Source organism: Onychostruthus taczanowskii, unplaced genomic scaffold, assembly GCF_017590055.1.
Source record: "Onychostruthus taczanowskii isolate IOZ18803 unplaced genomic scaffold, ASM1759005v1 scaffold228, whole genome shotgun sequence".
In the NCBI taxonomy this organism is placed as follows: domain Eukaryota; kingdom Metazoa; phylum Chordata; class Aves; order Passeriformes; family Passeridae; genus Onychostruthus; species Onychostruthus taczanowskii.
Genome location: NW_024499551.1, coordinates 198,483 through 204,554, shown reverse-complemented (window position 1 = coordinate 204,554; position 6,072 = coordinate 198,483).

The following is a 6,072-nucleotide window of genomic DNA, read 5'->3' as shown; positions in this document are numbered from 1 at the left end:
TCCCTTCTCCAGGGGAACATTCCCAGCTCTCCCTTCTCCAGGTGAGCATTCCCAGCTCTCCCTTCTCCAGGTGAACATTCCCAGTTCTCCCTTCTCCAGGGGAACATTCCCAGCTCTCCCTTCTCCGGGGACCATTCCCAGCTCTCCCAGCCCGGCTCCAGGTGGGCTCCCGGCGCTGCAGGTGGGGTCTCACCTGAGCGGGGCCGAGGGCCGAGCCCCCCCGAGCTGCCCAGGCTCGGTGCCAATCGCTCTCCAAGGGATTTATTTCCATTTATTTGCATTTCACAACAGCAGGACCCCTCCTCCTCCAGCCCCGGGTCACACCAGCTGCAGCCCCGTGGGAGGAGGAGAAATTCCCCCAAAAGCAGGAAGGAAAAACTTCACTTCATCCAAAGGAAGGGGAAAAAATGAATTCTTTTTAAGCCCCCCACGTTTCCCGAGATGAACTCATGGATATTTCCAGGAAGAGGCACCCAGCACTTGCACCGTGAACTCCCCTGGGGAGGGTTTGACTACAAATTTCTCATTTTTAACCCCAAAAACCTTCAACTCCCTCCCTCCCAGTCATGGCAAACACATTGGCAATGCTCAGAGGAGCTCAAAAATAACATTTTCCTCTCCCTGCACACGCAGCACCCCGGTTTTTTTAACCCTCCACGGGGATTTTTGGAGCTCAGCAGGGAAGGTCAGAACTTTCCTGGCTCTGGGAACACCCAAGCGAGGTGACACTCTGAACTTTTGTGTCCTTTAGGGACGGCTGGATCAAATTACCCCTCTGCAGAGATCTGCTGAAGCAGAGAAATTAATTAATTAATGAGCTAAACACTCCAAATCCTGCAGCGTGCGCAGGAGCCACGCACGGAGGAGGTTCTGATTTACCAGGGTGGTAATAAATACACCCCAAAAATGTAAATACCCCCCAAAGTGTAAATACCCCCCCAAAAGTAAATAACCCCCCAAAATGTGAATACCCCCAAAATGTGAATACCCCCCAAAATGTAAATACACCCCAAAATGTAAATAACCCCCAAAATGTAAATACCCCCCAAAGTGTAAATACCCCCCCAAAAGTAAATACCCCCCAAAGTGTAAATATCCCCCAAAAGTAAATACCCCCAAAAAGTAAATAACCCCCCAAAATGTAAATGCCCTCCAAATGTAAATCCCCCCCAAAAGTAAATAACCCCCCAAAATGTAAATACCCCCCAAATGTAAATACCCCCCAAAAGTAAATAACCCCCCAAAATGTAAATACAAAGTGTAAAAGCCCCCCCAAAGTGTAAAACCTCCTCCAAAGTGCAAATACAATAAAATCTGAGGTGTTTTTTTTTAGAGTTTTCTCCAAATCTCTCATCACACAGCTCTTGGCATCCCCCCAAATACACCCCAAAGTGTAAATACCCCCCCCCAAAAATGTAAATACCATAAAATCTGAGGTGTTTTTTTGGAGTTTTCTCCCACTCTCTCAGCACACAGCCCTTGGCCCCCCAAATAAATCTCCCCAAATAAACACCCCCACCCAGGCAGACCAGCTGGATCCGTGTTTCCTGCCTGGAAAAAGCCGTAAAAAGGGGAATTTCGGTGCACACTGCCCGGTTTGCAGGGCGCTGGAGGAGGAATATTCTGATTTGGAGGCTTGGGGTGCAGCAGGAGCCCAGACCCCGGTCGGGGCCGGTTTTATCCCGGCGGGCTCGGGAATCCCGGACCAACAGCTCCATCTCCCGTCCGAGCCCGGCTGCAGCTCCGGGCTTGGTTTTACCCAAAAAACATCCCAAAAAAACCTCTCCCAACCCCGCCTGAGCTTTGTGCTGCTCCGGAGCTGGGAAATCCCTGGATTTGGTTTCTCCGCTCACCTGGAGAAGCGCATCCCCGCTCGGATTGCCATTCCCAGTGCCAAAACCGATGGGTTTGGTTAAAACCAGAGGATGTCTCAAGGCCAAACTTTTATTGCGAGGCTGATGCTTCCTTTTCCCAGCCCCGCACCCCCCTCCCCGCGAGTCCCAGCGCTCTTCTGGGGGGAAAGGAGCGGCTTTGGGGGCGGCCGAGCGCCGGCATCGCTTCCACAGGTCCGGGCAGGGATGGATTTGATCACACAGGTCCTGTCCCGGGTGGGATCCCTCGGGTGGGCTCGCAGGATCCCTCCGCTCCTGGGTGGGTTTGCGGAATCCACCCGATCCCGGCTGGGGCTTGCAGGATCATCCGGTCCCGGGTGGGATCCCTCCGGTCCCGGCTGGATTCACGGGTGCCCTCCGGTCCTGGGTGGGTTCTCAGGATCCCTCCGGTCCTGGGTGGGTTCTTGGGGTCCCTCCGGTCCTGGGTGGGTTCTCAGGATCCATCCGGTCCCGGCTGGATTCACGGGATCCATCTGGTCCCGTCTGGGTTCTCAGGATCCCTCCGGTCCTGGGTGGGTTCTCAGGATCCCTCCGGTCCCGGCTGGGTTCTCAGGATCCCTCCGGTCCTGGGTGGGTTCTCAGGATCCCTCCGGTCCCGGCTGGGTTCTCAGGATCCCTCCGGTCCTGGGTGGGTTCTCAGGATCCCTCCGGTCCTGGGTGGGTTCGCGGGATCCCTGCGGTCCCGGCTGGGTTCTCGGGATCCATCCGGTCCCGGCTGGATTCACGGGATCCCTCCAGTCCCGGGTGGGTTCTCAGGATCCCTCCGGTCCCGGCTGGATTCTCAGGATCCCTCCGGTCCCGGCTGGATTCTCAGGATCCCTCCGGTCCCGGCTGGGTTCACGGGATCCCTCCGGTCCCGGCTGGATTCTCAGGATCCCTCCGGTCGCGGGTGGCGCTCACTGGTTCCACCCGATCCCGGGTGGGCTCGCAGGATCCACCCGCTCCCGGCTGAGGTTCAGGATCCGGCTCCGGGAGCGCCTCTCCCACCTCCCCAAACCACATCCAATCCCCCCGGAAAGTCACTTCTCTCCGAAACGCGGGCCGGGGGTCCCGGGGGTCCCGCGGGTGCGCTCAGCGCTGCAGCCCGTGGCTCACCAGGCAGGCTCCGGATGCCAGCAGCAGGGCGAGCCCGAGGCCGGCTCTCCTCTCTCCGGGGGCTCTGCTGGGGGCTCCCCGCTTCCCCCCCAGCTCGGGCCATCCCCCGGCGTGGAACCCCCCTGCCCCGGGCGGCTGCCGCGCCGCCGGGATGCCGTGCCCCAGCCGGGCCGGCCGCGGCCGCCCCAGCACCCCCATGCCGTACCCCGCTGCGGCTCCGGCCGCGATGGCTCCGGCCACCTTAGAGCCGCGGCCCGGAGCGCTGCCAGCGCGGGACACGGCGCGGAAACCCCCGCGGAGCCCCCCGGGGCCGCCGCTCCTCCCGGAGCTCCCGCGGCGGCCGGCGGCGGCGAGGCTGAGCAGGGCGAGCAGCAGCAGCAGCAGCAGCGGCCGGAGCCGGCAGCGCTCCCGGGGCCGCATCCCGCCCCACCTGCGGGACAAGGAGGGGAGGGGGCGCTGAGGGTCGGCCCCGAGCCGGGAGAACCGGCCCCGAGCCGGGAGGGTCGGCCCCGAGGGGATCGGGGGTTGCGGGTGGCTCTGAGAGGGGAGGGACAGGGTGGGGAGAGGGTCTTTGTGGGGGCGGTCACGGGTGGGGCTTGGTGGCCTCAAAGGTCTTTTCTGAGCTTTAGGGGGGTTTGAGAGCGTTCTGGGGATGGGGTTCTGTGAGTCTGGGGTTCTGTGTGGAATCCTGTGAGTGTGGGATTCTGTGAGCCAAACTTGGTGTTATTAACACCAAGCTAACCTCAGTGGCTTTTATCTCAATCTACTGGCTTTATTTATTTCTATTTTATCTTTATTTACCTGTCTCTATTATCTCTATTTATTGCTATATTATTTCTATTTATCTCTATATTGTCTCTATTTATCTGTGTCTATTGTCTCCGTTTATCTCTATATTATCTCTATTTTATTATTTAAGCATTCATTTATTGTTTAGGTTACTATGCATTATTGATAATACAGAATATATAACAATATGTGATCAATAACCAATGAATTCTAATAGAGACCATTAAAACAGAACAATAGATAATGTGTATTATATATCATTATATTATTATATCATTATATTATTGTATTATTATACTGTATTATTATATTATTACATTCTAATATTATATTATATTCTAATATTATATTATATTCTAATATTATATTATATTCTAATATTACATTGTATTATATTGTATTATATTATATTATTATTACATTATTATATTATTGCATTATTATATTATCGTGTTAATAATTATTGCATTACTATATATTATTATATTAATAAATGTGGTGTTTTATTATATAGTTCTATATTATTATATTAATAAATGTGGTATTATTTTATTACATTTTAAGGTATTTATCCCTATTTTTATCTATTATATTGATACGTAGTCAGTGCATTCCAGTGGCAGATTTCCCTCCCCATAACAAGGCTGATCTCTAAGGCCTCTCCCAACCCACCCCATCCCAAAATCCCACAACTTAACCCATTATTTCACATTTTTACCTCATCCCATCCTTCCCACAAGCAGCGACCGCGGGCACCGGGCGGCGAACAGCCCCAAAAATCCCCAAATTCTTGCGGGAGCGGGGTGAGATCCCCCCCGCGCCCCTCCCCGGGGGCTGAGCAAACACATCCTGACCATTGTGCCGCAGCTGCTGAGCCATCGCGGCCCCGGCACACAAAAGCTCGGGGACAAAGCCGAGCCCCCCCGGCAGTGACATCCCTGTGTCAGCGATTCCTCCCCCCTGGAAGCTGCCAGGCCCGGCCCCCCCGCCCCGTCCCTTCCAAAATGGAAATTAATTTAATTTGCCTCATTTCCCTGCCCCACTCCTTCGGTTTTTGGGGTTGTTTTAGGGAAAACACTGAGAAGTGTCCCCCCACCCCGCTTCCAGATGTTGGCACAAAAACCGCAAAAAAGGGCGGCAAATCCCATTCTTCAGGCTGGAGCACCTAGGCAAACTCCCAACCCACCCCACCCCAAAATCCCACAACTTAACCCATTATTTCACATTTTTACCTCATCCCATCCTTCCCACAAGCAGCGACCGCGGGCACCGGGCGGCGAACAGCCCCAAAAATCCCCAAATTCTTGCGGGAGCGGGGTGAGATCCCCCCCGCGCCCCTCCCCGGGGGCTGAGCAAACACATCCTGACCATTGTGCCGCAGCTGCTGAGCCATCGCGGCCCCGGCACACAAAAGCTCGGGGACAAAGCCGAGCCCCCCCGGCAGTGACATCCCTGTGTCAGCGATTCCTCCCCCCTGGAAGCTGCCAGGCCCGGCCCCCCCGCCCCGTCCCTTCCAAAATGGAAATTAATTTAATTTGCCTCATTTCCCTGCCCCACTCCTTCGGTTTTTGGGGTTGTTTTAGGGAAAACACTGAGAAGTGTCCCCCCACCCCGCTTCCAGATGTTGGCACAAAAACCGCAAAAAAGGGCGGCGATTCTGTGAGTGTGGGATTCTGTGAGTGTGTAATTCTGTGAGTGTGTAATTCTGTGTGTGGGATTCTGTGAGTGTGGGGTTCTATGAGTCTGGGGTTCTGTGAGTCTGGGGTTCTGTGAGTGTGGGATTCTGTGTGGAATTCTGTGTGTGTGTGTGGGGGGGTTCTGTGAGTGTGGAATTCCATGAGTCTGGGGTTCTGTGAGCGTGGAATTCTGTGTGCAATTCTGTGAGTGTGGAATTCCGTGTGTGGCACAGGCAGAGATCAAAGCCCCAAACTTGGTGTTATTAACACCAAGCTAACCTCAGTGGCTTTTATCTCAATCTACTGGCTTTATTTATTTCTATTTTATCTTTATTTACCTGTCTCTATTATCTCTATTTATTGCTATATTATTTCTATTTATCTCTATATTGTCTCTATTTATCTGTGTCTATTGTCTCCGTTTATCTCTATATTATCTCTATTTTATTATTTAAGCATTCATTTATTGTTTAGGTTACTATGCATTATTGATAATACAGAATATATAACAATATGTGATCAATAACCAATGATTTCTAATAGAGACCATTAAAACAGAACAATAGATAATGTGTATTATATATCATTATATTATTATATCATTATATTATTGTATTATT